The sequence below is a fragment of the Asterias amurensis genome, chromosome 16 (genome assembly GCF_032118995.1).
Source record: "Asterias amurensis chromosome 16, ASM3211899v1".
Taxonomy (NCBI): Eukaryota; Metazoa; Echinodermata; class Asteroidea; order Forcipulatida; family Asteriidae; genus Asterias; species Asterias amurensis.
Window position 1 is genome coordinate 11982230 of NC_092663.1, and position 15465 is coordinate 11997694.

General features: G+C 36.7%; 1 protein-coding gene across 1 annotated transcript in view; it reads right to left on the minus strand.

Annotated features, from left to right (window-relative positions):
* LOC139949100 (uncharacterized) overlaps nt 1–4742 on the minus strand; it is a 101196-nt gene extending 96454 nt beyond the window's left edge. Inside the window, exon 1 of the mRNA XM_071947506.1 lies at nt 4553–4742. The gene's annotated coding sequence lies outside the window, so the exon portion shown is untranslated. The remainder of the gene's footprint in view (nt 1–4552) is intronic.
* Nucleotides 4743–15465: the final 10723 nt, after the last annotated feature.

Sequence of the window (15465 nt, forward strand, 5' to 3'; positions counted from 1 at the left end):
GCGCTGAGTAAATACAAACTTTCAGAAAGATAGCTATGTAATTGCAGTGATGAATTCTGAGACCCAATATCATTATGTAGCACCTTATAAGGGTTTACAAGGTTCTATGGCGCATCAAGCAACCTTTCTCTTTTCGATAAGAGCACTGGGTTCCTTTACATGCGTTACACAACACATGGGACGAAACGGTCTAAGCACGAACTGTAATCGAAGTACCAACGTTACAAAGAAATGCAAGATCAACCTGACTACGGGTAAGCACTCACCCTTAGCGATGACCCAGCACACTTCAGAAGAAGATGATCTGCTATTATATAATCTATAAGCAGAACGCTTATACACATACCGCATCGGAATTTAAATCAAACTATACCCTGAAATGTTGCAATCGAGTGGCCTTAATTAAAACTCAAAGACGACGAAAGATAGCACTCTCATTGAAAATGACAAAAGGCAAATGCGCGGGATATTAATTTGAGTTTGACCGTGGAAACCCAGCGCGACGTTTGTGGATACTAAATAAACAATAAAGATCACAGAATATATTGATGTAGTACTCGATCATCTTGGATTATGCAAGAGCGAAATAATTACAATCAATTAATACTAATACACAATTGGAACAGAAAGTGTTCTACTATGAAAGACGGTCACGTTTTGAAGAAAGAAAATGTAATAAATTTTGGTTTCTGGAAATGGTCAGGTATATATTGGTCAGTATTGTGGTAAATCAAGATCTAATAAATGGAAATGTGCATCAGAGATAAAGATTTGTGTTTCTTACCTATAAACACCGATGTGTGTTGGCACTGTATACTCAGTACTTTCACCGAGCTCAGTGAAAAAATCACAGGCATATGACCCTGGTGGGATTCGAACCAACAACCTTTGCATCTAGAGCAGTGTCATACAAACCAACTAGACGTCAATTGGAAGCTTTCAGATCGCAAAACCTGTTTTTTGCCCACTTCATTATCAATCTTGTTTCATAAAGAGATGTCGTGGAAGGAGACTTAGCTCAATGATTTGACTGTCTTCATCCCGTCCTTCTAATACCGATTGCTTTTTTAGGCCTTCACATTGAAATTTCAAAGCGTTCTGTGTCAGGCTTCTGGTTTCCCTGTTTGGTTTGTTTTTGGTGAAGCAACCTTCGTATATTTCTCATAAAATGTTCTGTTGTTAAGAACTGCTCTGTTATGTATACGTTCGTCGGCAAATAGCCCAACCGTTCAGGGAGGAGTCTGAGGAAAGTGGTTGGGTAAATGGTATAGCGAGACTATAATCGAAACATGGTTTACCCGAGACCAGTCTGCCTGAGAACGATTGACCCAAGTCTGCCCGGGACGCGCCCGGGACTGGACAATGAACGGCCGTGAACGGGTAGTTCATGGTATAAACTAATGATGACTGAAACATTTTAAAAGGTTTTTGTTCAGCACGTGTGATTATCTGTAACATCATGTTCATGGCTCCAACGTACAAAGTGATGGCAATCTTTCTCTTATTGGTGGCACGTCAACCAAACTGTCATATTAAGGTCGGAAACACGTATTTTTCCACTGGAAAGATGCCATAAGTTATTAACGGTGCATTTAATATGCGTTTCATTCATCATTGAACAACATGGCTTTATATTGGTTGGTATACTCCCACGGCCTGCTCAAAGGGTGTTTCAACTATTGAACTATTTCACAGGTGCTGAATGTGGGTCTGCATGGGTTCGATTAAAAAAAGAGTATGGACTATGTCCCAACTAAGTCCTAGGAGACATATAAAACTTATGGCGAGTCCTAAATTAGGACGAGTAACTCGTCCTAACTCGAGATAAGACTAGTCTTAACTCTTTGTGAAATCCACTCCCGGTAAAGTGCTGTAACACAGTGTTTTAAACACCGTGGCATTAATTGTAATTCGCAGTTACTTTTAGAGCTCAATGGCTTATTCAACCTAAGTATAGCCTGCTGCTATGGGTTGTTTAGTTAATGAAGATGTAAGTTTTTCTGACCAGCCTTAACTAACGATGTTGCGTCACTAACATGGTCATAGATAATTGGTATAAATACTCCCGAAAACTAAATGAAAATAAAAACTCAGCTGTTCTAAAAGACCCTGCAGCTGTTGATCGTGTTGAGATAAGTTCCCTTCGAAGTAAAATTTTCATAATCTTCACCCCAAAACATTTGAATCTGAGAAAACGATTCAAGCAAGAATCGTGTCTTAGATTTCTGAGGGTGTGTGTCCAGTTGCGAATGATACTGCCAGAGATACAGTATTGCTACCCATCTGTGAATTCGCTAAGCATGGATTGATCATAATGTTTATAGGGTATTTTTTATGATGTTCCTTTTTTACTACCCGTTAAAGGCAGTGGACACTATTGGTAATCACTCAAAACTAATTATTAGCATAAAAACTTACTTGGTAACGATTAATGGGGAGAAGTTGATAGTATAAAACATTGTGAGAAACAGCTCCCTCTGAAGTGACGTAGTTTTCGAGAAAGAAGTAATTTTCCACGAACTTGATTTCGAGACCTCAGATTTAGAATTTGAGGTCTTGAAATCAAGCATCTGAAAACACACAACTTCGTGTGACAAGGTTGCTTTTTTTTCATAGTTATCTCGCAACTTCGACGACCAACTGAGCTCAAATTTTCCCAAGTTTGTTATGTTATGCGCATGTTGACATACACCAAGTCAGAAGACTGGTCTTTGACAATTACCAATAGTGTCCACTGTCTGTGCTGTATTGTTTATTAGGTATTTGTTATCATGTTCCTTTTTTTTTTTTTTTAGTACTACTACCCGTTGAATTTGCTGTGTTTTACTTGTTGTTTAGTTTGTGCAATATAGCTTCCAACAATAGCCCAATATTGCTGTCAGCAAAAAAATACTTCAGAGTATCCAGCAACAAATTATGATGAAAACTGCGCTGGCCTTTTATTAGCTCGATACAAATATGTAAGCCATAAACAAAATATAACGAATGGAGGCGGGTGTCGGGAAAAAAACAGTTTTGCATTTATTTGCTCGCCCTGTAATAAACTAGCGTCTCTCTAAAATTGGGCCCTTGTTCATTTTGTCCCAGCTTGACAATTTCAGAAAATAAATAATCAATATCGTCATAACGCTGCGTCGAAATATGAAATTTGTTACTGGAATAATTACAAATGACGGTTCAATGTCCAGTATAGCCTAATAAGTAAAAGTCGTACAAGAAAGAGACTTGGGCTGAGATGCATTGACAATACGGGGATGGTGTGTAATATTGGTACTTTAAAGGGACACGTTGCCTTGGATCGGTGAGTTGGTCTTTGAAAAGCGTTTATAACCGTTTGTTATAAAACGCAGAGAGATGACTAAAAGTAGAAAACAATGATCCACACAAACATGCCTCGAAATTGCACGGTTTTCCTTTTACCTCGTCGACTAACACGGTCGGCCATATATGACTCCCATAAATGGCCGACCGTGTTAGTTCGCAAAGTAAAAGGAAATCCACGCAATTTCGAGGCAAATATGTGTGGATTATTGTATTCCACTTTTAAAACATCTTTCTAACCATATACATTTTATAACAAACGGTTACAAACGCTTTTTATAGACCAACTCGTCCGATCCAAGGCAACGTGTTCCTTTAAAACTCATAATAATTAATGTTCAAATGTGCTCCAGAAATGAAATTATTGTGAGGACTCGTTGTTATAATGTAGGAAGGGACAGGGGCCGATATGCTGCACACAGGTTTCTATATTATACGAACACACGAATTGGTTTTCTTTGAATATCTCGAATATACCGAAAAACAATTGTCTTTGTACGTTTAAAAATGCAAAGAAACTCAACCTTTGCAGTTAGCTTAATCCAAACCGTACACTCCTTATTTCAAAACCTTGATTTAACGGTTTCACTCGTCTCACCAGAGCCTCAAATACTTGAAAATTAAACTCCAGATCCTAGACCTACATTAGAATTGATGCTTTATTGAGTTTCTCCTTCGGTAGTGGCAACTTTTGCGTGAAGATTTATTCTACGCGTAAAAGGTTGGGCATCTGATAATAATGCGCAATAAAAACACATCCGTTTTGGAACTACTTTTAAGATTGATTAAAGAATGGCACTGGACACCTTTGGTAATTGTCAAAGACCAGTATCTCACTTGGTGTATCCTAACATATGCATAAAATAACAAACCTAAACAATTTGGACTCAATTGGTCATCGAATTTGCAAGAGAATAGTGAAAAACATTTACATTACTTTGTGTGCTTTCATTCAGATACATATTAAAAGGCTACCAGCAGAAGTATTTTATTATCTAAGTGAGAAATTACCTCTTTCTAAAAAACTACGTTAATTCAGAGTGAGCCGTTTCTCACAATGTTTTATACTATCAACACCTCTCCATTGCTCATTACCAAGTAGGTTTTTATGGCAACAATAATTTCGAGTAATTACCAATAGTGTCCAGTGCCTTTAAACAACTCGTCATCATGCAACACATAAAACATGTTGTTCATCCTGACAACTTTGAGGCCATCAAAATGCACTTACCTTTTTTTCCCAGCACAGAGTTAATTACAGATGCTTTTCTCACACACGTTTTGTTCCCGTCTTGTTTCTATTGCCAGGTACTATAATCTTTGACTCTATGTCTGTCCCTCGCAGTGAGAATGACTACAGCGTGTTCGAACAGCTCGACTTTTCCCTTTACTGCCTCGTGTTTTTCACACTCACTATATACCAAAAAGGTCTGGAATTGAGTTCCAATTGCAAAGAAGCTTATCACTGGTTCTTATGCATATAACTAGATAGCCACTCCCTCTCTAGTCGATGATTCACAGTGATCGAATAAAAATACCTACTGCGCAGCTGCAGTAAATTCACACATTGCGCCAAAACGTCGAGTTTTCAACGTGCAAAGCTCACCGTGTGACTATGCGAGAATGGTAGCGTATTAACCTACACAATTCCACATTATTCGACGTGACTATGAATTCCAATAGATTTACACTGACCATTAAAGGAAAAAAACTTATACCATTCCTGGTTTTGAGTTTCACATATAAGAGAAAGATTTCTCACTGTTTGAATTAAATTCAAGGCCCGTTTCAAAGTATCGGTATTCGGATAAACACTTTAAAAACAAATGGGTTGTTTGATATATGAAGGGACTTCGAAAAGAGCTTTCTGGAATTTATTGGCAAATTGATTATTTGATTGATAAGTTTCGATCAATATAACATTAAATGTTTTTAAAATACCTTAAATATGACAGCTAGTATACACACACAAATACGTAAGAGGATTCTGTGCAACAAATCTCTTTCTCAAATAAAGCAAATATTTCACTTGTTACAAAAAAACAGTTTTTCTTCAACAAATAACAATTTTCCCATGATTCTCTTCTGTTTAATAATTTTTCACGTTTCAATAATATTGATAATATTTACGAAGGATTTAAGAATTCAGCAGGCCACACCTCAAACAGTTTACTTTTGCGTTTTATGCATGATACTTCATTCAAATTGGATGGAAAATTATGTTGGTTTTTGTCAACGACTTGCGATATATGTTTACTTCAGAAAGCAACTTATCATTATGAATCTAGGCTAAATGCCAAATGAACAGTCGAAACTAAATTGGACAAATCTTGAATACATATTATTATCACGTGCATGAATTAATACTTTCTTCTATTATTTTGTGCAAATGGTTGAGGGAACAATGTGCTCACAATAAAATGCAATGTTAAGGTAATTTGGAATAAATAACTTATTGCAGTTACTTTAAAAAAAAATAACGTATTTAGTGCAAAAGATGTTTTACTACGTTAAAATATGAATAAATAAAAAGGGTAATTCCGCCGAGTAAGGCAACGGGAACTCTAATAAAACCTACTGCATGGTATTTATTTACATTCAGCTTGAGCTTGAGGACTGTTTGGAATTCAAAATGAGATTTTCATTTTTCACAAAATCATCTATGAACTGATTGGTTTATTGTATTTATTTGGATAAAAATACAGCAAGAACAGGCCAAAAATACATACACACGACAACATGAGAAAAGACTTTGAAATAAAGATAATAATAATATTAATAATTTATTCATTTATTAGGCGCAATTTTCATAAGAAATATGTACAGATGCGTATTACAACAATATACAGATATTAACAATAATTTAAAAAGATTAAAAAAATGGAAATCACACTGAAAATTACGAGAACAATACTTAAAAAACAAACAACAGAAATTAAAAGACATTCGGCAAAAGGCCACATAAACATCTAATAAAAAGCCTGGCGGAATAAATGGGTTTTGAGCAATGTCTTGAAGGTACCTGTATTGTTGGCGATCCTGATTGCATGCGGGAGAGCATTCCTGGTTGCATTTTGGAGAGATAAACCAAAATAGACACTAGTTATGCTTTAATAATGCTCATTTATGAGGTGTATATAGTTGGTTGTACAACATGCATTTTAGACCATTATGTCGACATGGATCATTATGTCCGACATAGATCATTATGTTCGACAAGGACCATTGTGTCCGTCTTAACGTGGACGTCATTATTTCAACAAATTTGTCTCGAACCCATTATCTCCGATCCGACGGACCATTTCCTTGCAACTCATTATAATGTCCTTGAGAATACGCTCCCTCTTACCGGAATGTGGAAGCAATGTTTATATTATCTCTGAACCTATACCCGGTATTGTGATGAGATATTCAAAGCAAAAAAAGGTACACGATGTGCCGTTTTAGAAAAAAAAACTAGAGGATGGCAAACCACTATCATCTTTTAATAGATGTTAAATTTGCATCGGGAATAAAGAAAATTCATTTTGGTTTTTACCCCTATTATATATACACCGATGTGTGTTAGCACTCTATATTTAGTACTTTCCCGAGTTCTGTTAAAAAAATCACAGGCATATTACTTCAAGGTGTGGGCTACAATTATTTTATTCTAGAAGCCTATGCCACCTTATACTCATAGGGCTGAAACAGGGTTACCCCTTTACAGTCGGATATGGGCTTGGGTATCATCAATCCGAAGCCTGCCTGGTAGAGCAGAAAGCACTACCTCCCCAATTTGGAAAGAAAACTGTGCAAACTACAATTTATTTCATTGCAATGTTTTTGTAAGAATTACATCAAATCACTGATCAGATGTTTTGTTATAATTTTGTAAGAAGTTTCATGGAGCAACAAATACTGCTTTTTCTCAAAACGTAAAGCATTTCATGGAATAGTATTTCAAGAGAAGTCTTTCACCAATACCTTCTGTAAACCCTGTAAGTTATTTGTAAATCTGTGAACTTTTATTCCTTTTCTTTCTGTTCCGAAAGTGTCCAATGGCTTTAACGTTTGTTCCATGGCAATTTTGATTGCTTTATAAACCGCTTGGAATCTGATCAAACACAAGCCCAGCCGTCGATTTCACAAAACTCTTCCTAACTTAAGGCTAATCTTAGGACTTAGGACGAGTCCCAACCCTGCACTGTAGCATGCAGACCTTAAGATTAATCCCAAGTTAGGACGCGTTACTCGTCTTAACTCGAGATAAGACGAGTCCTAACTCTTTGTGAAATCGACAGCAGAAGGTTTGTGAGTTGTGTGAATAATGTAGTTTTGAGAAGCAACCCCTCCATCTCATTTGAAAGACTTGTTTTCAAGTATCAATTATGATCGAAATAATACAATAAAATAAAATGTATTTAGTTCATTTTAAAGCACTGGATACTATTGTTTATTACACAAAATAATTGTTAGCATAAAAATGTTCTTGGTAACGAGCAATGTAGAGATGTTGACAGTAAAAAAAACATTGTGTCCCTCTGAAGTAACGTAGTTTTTGAGAAAGAAATAATTTCTCATAAAAATATTGAATAATCAATATAAACCACAATGGACACTGACTGGGTAATTTTTTTAATTATTTTTTAGATCGAACAAAGAAAATTTGACTTGGAGAGGGATTCAAACCAACGGATTTCGGATTAATATTTGAATTGAACTCGATACCTCAACTGAGGTCCGTCCACGCAACTAGATTTTATCGATTTGTTGTTATTATTTACATGGGCTTAGAATTATTTATTCCGTTGTATCCTTTGTATGTTGCACGTTTCACAATCCACCGATTTCTCCAACTCAAAACCCCAAATCTTCCCGATGTTTAGGAAAACAAACTCCCTTGTGGTTGAGATGGAATAGCTTCGAAATACCTCCGAAATAATGGTGTTTGAAGCTTTGCATGGTGTGGAGAATAAGAATTAACTATAAATATAAATATGAAAAGTAAACTTGCGGGTACAACCATGAGTAAAATCTCTTTTGAAGGAGTGGTGGCTCTTGTACTCTAAAGGGAAATTTCAGCTTGTGATTTTTAAGCGTGTGATTTTGATGGACGAATAAAATCTATTCCATCTTTTCGAGACACCTGCCTCATGCATAGGGTGAGGTCAAACTTTCCAATTCCAAATAGACAATTAAATCACTTCCGTGAATAAAATAATGACACCATTGCTGATTAAATATGTTCGTACCGAAACGTTTCAAGCCGCCCTCAGTATTATGTTGATAGCTATTGCATTGAGAAATTCACTTTCAAGTTGACCCCCTTAACAAGTATTCCTGAGCCCATAAGATCTATTTCATTTTTAATTTAACAAAGTCCAACATTTTGACATTTCTAGTCAACAAAAGGGGCAATATTTGCCAAGTGGGAATCGCCCCCGAGATAGGAAGTCATATCCCCTTTTTCATGAATACGTTCCCATGATCTGCCCAGGGCATTTCCTAACCAATATCCTTCCATCATTTTGCCTTATTATTTTGTTAACTTTTGTATTTTTTTTCTTCTTGATGTAACAAGCAATTATTTTACGGCTTCAATCGGGAATAATTATTTCTTCTAAGTTTTCAAACTGAACGTCCTTCACTGACGATTCAACAGCCTTGTACAGGCCAAGCGTTCTTGCATCATACATCCCTCTATTCTGGGTGTGTTCGTTTAGCTTCCCTGGGTCTACCCCGCGGTGCTACCTCGGGTGAGCCCATGACAAGAGCTAAACGAACGGTCACTCACCGCTCTCGTAGTGACGTCATGCACCTAGGGCCAGCCCCCAAGTGACCCACTCCACAAGCAGGGCACTGGGGCTGACCCGGGTGAGCCCATGGAATGACCTCAAAGCTATTCGAACGCACCGGGGAAGACCGGGGTGGACCCAGGGAAGCTAAACGAACGCACCCATAGTCACCAAGATGCCCAATCAGATGTTCTGATCCTCACAGGACCCTCACAGGTCACACAGGTCATAGGTTTATGAACTACCCCTGCAGTTTTTAATATCTCCCAGTGGGATCTCTATTGTACGGAGCTTTGGAGTGCCATCCAACTCATTGAGATCCTGAGGATAATTCACTGCAGGGAGATGGCTTCATAAACGTAGTCGAGATAAAGATAATTTAACTCTGGATAAAGACATCTTGAAAGCAGAATGTCGTCTTCCAAAGATGTTATCTTGGGGTTCTCGACATTTTCAGGATGATCGTCCCAAGATGAATGGAAGTCGACATCCTACACTCGGGAAGTGTTTTATCCTGGGGAAGTAAGTTGACATATTTCTTGCAACGATGTCGACATCCTTGTTATCGGAATGCCGACATCTTACTTAGGAAGTCGCCTTTCTGAGAAAAAATCCATTATCTCATGATCTTAACATTGTGGATGGCACCTCAAAAACTCCGTACTATATGGAACCAAGGACATCTCTCTGCTTTCATAATGACTGATTGGGAATTGAGTGCCAGTGAGCAATAAATACACACATAGTTTACAAGACATTATTATTACAGCGCCAGGAGCGTGACTGCGTCACTGAGTGACGGACATGTGCGCTATATAAGAAGCCGCAATTATTAATATTATTATTAATCATTATTATATGCAATACTAACTTTGGTTTTGACCCATACACCGATGTGTGTGTGATAGCACTGTATACTCAGTACTTTCCCCGAGTCCTGTGGAAAAAAAATGGTAAAAACCAAAGTTAATATTCTTTATCCCCGATGCAAATATAACATCTATTATTTATTATATACAATTAAAAATTGTAACCCCATGTGATAAACGTGAGGCACATAATAATATAATAATAATTTATTGATTTATAATAATTTATTTATTTATATTGCGACCATGCGAGCAAGGAAATACCACAATACAAAACAAAATCAACATCAACAGAAGACCTTACAGAATCATACCTCTTATCTGTAGCCAAAAAGTTGTTGATCTAGAATTTATTTTTTATTTTTTTCACGGAGAATTTTTTTTATTCACACTTAAAAACACTCCTCATATTACAAACACGCTGAAAATACATAACATTAACAGCAAAGAAATAAACAAAATACAAAATACGATGTTAACCTTGAACCACTAGTTTGAAAGAGTCCCATTTTTTAGTGAAAATTAACAGTGGAATCATTGGTGATGGAGATGTATTTATCCAAAGTATAATAAAGCTTTAAATCCAGTTTTAATAGTGCAAGGGAGGGTCTATTGTTACTCATTTTCATTTTATATAATTTATATGGAAACGACACAAAAGAAGGATCAGATCGTCTGAAGCACACCGCTGTGTGTTCCAAGCAAACATGAAGACACAAGTCAGTGAAAGTTTATTTCGTGAACAAACAGTTTTCCTCTTACAACCATGAGTAATATGAAATAATTGTTGACTGTGTTTTATATCAAAATATTGGATTATTTGATTCATATTGCAGTTTAGATATATAGACCATGTTTATCCGCATATATTTTTAATATCAACACGCAGTTGATTATTTTGCATGATTCACGGATAAAATTGACGTTGTGATAACGCCCTCTAGCGGTTGAACTACAATAAAATGTCAAATTGTATTTGTAGCTACAATGGATGGAAGTTATTATAAGAAGAAAACAGAAAAAACTAATACAGTCAAGTTGTGAAAAAAATCACCCATCAGGTGTCATTGCTGGCTTTAGACAGGGGTGATGTGGGGGAGTTTTAATTACTCCTTACTCATCCGTTTTACAAACAATAAAGGTATCTGTGAGTAAAATTTCTTAAAGGCAGTGGACACTATTGGTAATTACTCAAAATTATTATTAGTATAAAACCTCACTTGGTAACGAATAATGGGGAGAGGTTGATAGTATAAAACATGGTGAGAAACGGCTCCCTCTGAAGTAACGTAGTTTTCGAGAAAGAAGTAATTTTACACGAATTTGATTTCGAGACCTCAAGTTTAGAACTTGAGATCTCGAAATCAAGCATCTGAAAGCACACAACTTCGTGTGACAAGGGTGTGTTTTCTTTTATTAATATCTCGCAATTCCGAAGACCAATCGAGCTCAAATTTTCAAAGGTTTGTTATTTTATACATATGTTGAGATACACCAAGTGGGAAGGCTGGTCTATGACAGTTACCAATAGTGTCCATTGTCAGTCTTTAAAGACATTCGTTGTATAATCAGTTTTGTATTGTGTACACATAACTGATTTACATTTTTACTTTAATTATTACAATTTGTATTATAATGTTCATGATTTCAAAGCGTATTTTATAGTTGATATCGACATTTCTAACATGTCCATGTTTATCTTGGTGCAAATTGCAAACCGATAGCTGGTCATGGGTTCTGTATCAGTCAATCAAGGGGGATGACGTAGCATGTAGTCGTAAACAATGTTAAAGGCTGTGGACACTATTGGTAATTACTCAAAATAAGTATTATCATGAAACCTTTCTTGGTAACGAGTAACGGGGAGAGGTTGATGGTATAAAACATTGTGAGAAACGGCTCCCTCTGGAGTGACGTAGTTTTCGAGAAAGAAGTAATTTTACACGAATTTAATTTCGGGACCTCAGATTTAGAATTTGAGGTCTCAAAATCAAGCATCAGAAAGCACACAACTTCGTGTGACAATGATGTGTTTTTTCTGTCATTATTATCTTGCGACTTCGACGACCGATGGAGCTCAGTTTTTCACAGGTTTGTTATTGTATGCATATGTTGATATACACCAAGTGAGAATACTTGTCTTTGACAATTACCAATAGTGTCCAGTCTCTTTAACAAATGCAGATGATAGAAAAAATAATACCTTCCGCATAATTAACACCAAAAAAAGAGCGGCATTGGCTCATAAAACATTCTCCTGTCATGTCGTCAGGAGCGTTTATGACGAGTTTTATTCCTGTTTCTCGGATCACAGAACTGCTGTAATATATCACTGCCAAAGACATGTTTTTGATTCCTCAAACCGTACCCCGATACAAATCGTTCTGTAAGGAACCCCTACTAATCAGTTTCATATTACCCCGTCTATCAGACGTAGTCTTCAATGACAGAATGCCACGCTGAAAAGTGAACCACCTGTTCTGTATGGGGGCTGAACTTTTAGGTCAAAATGAGTTCGAATCGATACCTTAGCAATTGAATCGGTAATAAAGATACCTCATTAAAGCCATTATACACTTTCGGAACAGAAAAACAAAAAGTTCACAGATTTACAAATAACTTACAGGGTTTACAGAAGGTAATAGTAAAAGATTTCTCTTGAAATATTATTCCATGAAATGCTTTACTTTTTGAGAAAACATTAAAACAATTATCAATTCTCGATATCGAGAAAAACGGATTTATTTTAAACACATGTCATGACACGGCGAAACGTGCGGAAACAAGGGTGGGTTTTCCCGTTATTTTCTCCCGACTCCGATGACCGATTGAGCCTAAATTTCCACAGGTTTGTTGTTTTATATATAAGTTGTGATACACGAAGTATGGGCCTGGACAACACTGTTTACCGAAAGTATATTTTGTAAACTAGTATAACCATGCATGCTACAATTTAGCAAGGGACCCTTGCTAAATTGCTCTCGTGTGAAAGGGGCTTGAAGGACCACATTGCTCCATTTCAAGGCTGGTTGTTTATTTGTTGGTATTTAGGTTACCAACATTAAGCGGTAACTGACGTCATCCTCCTGGAAACCTGTACACGCATGCACTATATAGGCCTATAGGCCCTTTTCGAAACGACTGGATTTGGCTTTGGATTCGGATCAGGCTAGCTTGGCCCCGCGGTTGTTTCGACGATTGCGCGTGCTTTACGTTTACGCGCCCAGGGTTTCAGACGAGGGGACGGAGCCTGACGCCGAATCCAAAGCCGAAGCCGTGGTTTCGAAACAGGCCATAGTTTCAAGTCGCTATTAATAATGTCTTTATTCAGCATGCCGGGGAAAACATAAACATGTTCTAAACTCGATCGAGACGCATAACAATATACCAGTTGTTTACAGGATACTGAGATATATGTTTTCGTTTCCGCTGTAAACAAAATAAGATTTTGTTTTCTTTCTATTTTTGTATATACGAGCCTTAAGGCAAACAACAACAACCTGGCAGAAATATCGGCTGCTGTGCAGGTCGCCTAACTGACTGATACCTTATGTTCATTGTCTATATTTGTACATATATAACTATATATCTTGTTTTGCTTTATTACCATGTTGCTGTAGTTTGTCACTTTTTATACATTTATCAATTTTGTTATATACCATTTTGCTTTTTATTTGACTACCTGAAGACGTCAATACTATTGTTATTCAAAGAAATCAAACAAGAAAGGAGCTAAGTCTTTGATGTTCCTATGGACCAACAAGAAAATAATGTTAAGTGAAAACAGCAGTCAAGATTATGTGCATGTTTAGTGTGTCTATTTTGATATGGGCAATCAAAATAAGCATAGATAATCGGGCGGTCTCTTCGACTTTAATAGTCTTTCATGGGGAAATATTCATTTCAAGGATTAACACTGGTATAAACGTTGTTACCTGTGAGCCTACAGATTCAAATTTTCTTAACAATTTCTAAAGGCACTGGACGCTGTTGGTAATTACATAGTTAACGAGCAATGGAGAGCTGTTGATGGATTAAAACATTGTGATAACGGCTCACTCTGAAGTTACCTAGTTTTTTTAGAAAGATGTAATTTTTGAGAAAGAAGTAACTGCAGCTGATCAGGTAATTTATTATGCATCTGAAAGCACACAATGCAACAAGGGTGTTTTTCTTTCATTCTTCTCTTTTTCAATGACCAATTGAATCAACATTTCACAGGTTTGTTATGTTATGCATATGTTGGAATAAACCGAGTGAGAAAACTGGTCCCAACTTACCGTAAGCACAGAATCGGTGCTTACGGAAGCAGGGAATTCTGTGCTTACGGCAAGCGTATTCCACGGGTTAGCGGCGAATTATAGCTTCTGCGCGTGCGTACTCCACGTTACTAGGCATTCTATATGCTTTTGCAAGGCTAGCGCGAGATTCGGCGCTTTCACGCAAGCGGGGAATCGTAATGGTAAGCGCAGAATTCGGCGGTAAGTAGAGCCATTACATAGAGCTGCTTAAATTGTGCTTAAGCAAAAAAATCCTTGCTTAGTGAAATCCGATTACCGGCCAAGACTCCACTCAACTACTATGCTAAGTAAACAACAGCTAAATACCAGTCACAAGCGATGAAGGCATGACATTTTTGCCAGTAACATGTGTAAAATAAGCGAGCTATTTTCGTGCTTAAGCAAGTTACTGCTTAAGCAGCTCTATGAAATTGGCCCCTGGTCTTTGACAATAATTAAACGTGTCCAGGGGTGGATTTCACAAAGAGTTAGGACTAGTCTTATCTCGAATTTGGACCACGTACTCGTCCTAACTTGGGACTATCCATGCAATTTGTATATCTCCTAGGACAAGTCTTAAGTTAGGACTAGTCCTAACTCTTTGTGAAGTCGACCCCAGTGCCTTTAAAACAAGATTGTAAACTGGATCTGTAGTCGATTCATCTTTATTGGACATCGTACGACAACAAACACTGCATAGACTACATTGAGTTCAATATATACCTGTTGACTTATAGTATACGATTGGATGCTTAATTCATTTAATTCCGGACTAGTGACACTCGTGAAAGTGCAGTTGTATTCCAGGCGAAGCACGCGTCATAACATTCCAATACATACGTCAGAGGCTTGATGCTATTTCCCTGGTTAGGTGTGTTCGTCATAAGTGTCATCAGAAAACCACTGGCTATTTAGTTTAACGATATTTTCAATTATTTTACTTTGTTTGTATTTTATTTATTATTTATTTTATTTTTTTTTATTTATCTTTCTATTATTTTTTTTAATTATTTTTTTTTATATTTTTTTATATATATACTTATTTTTTTTATTTTTATATATATATATATATATATATATTTTTTTTTTGGGGGGGGGGCTTTCGGCACACAGCCAAGGACGTAAGTCTTTGAACAAAACTAACCTAGTACAATCACAGATAGAGGTAATAAAAGAAAAATGTAAAAGTAAGATTTGATGCGAGTTTAAAGATCGAAT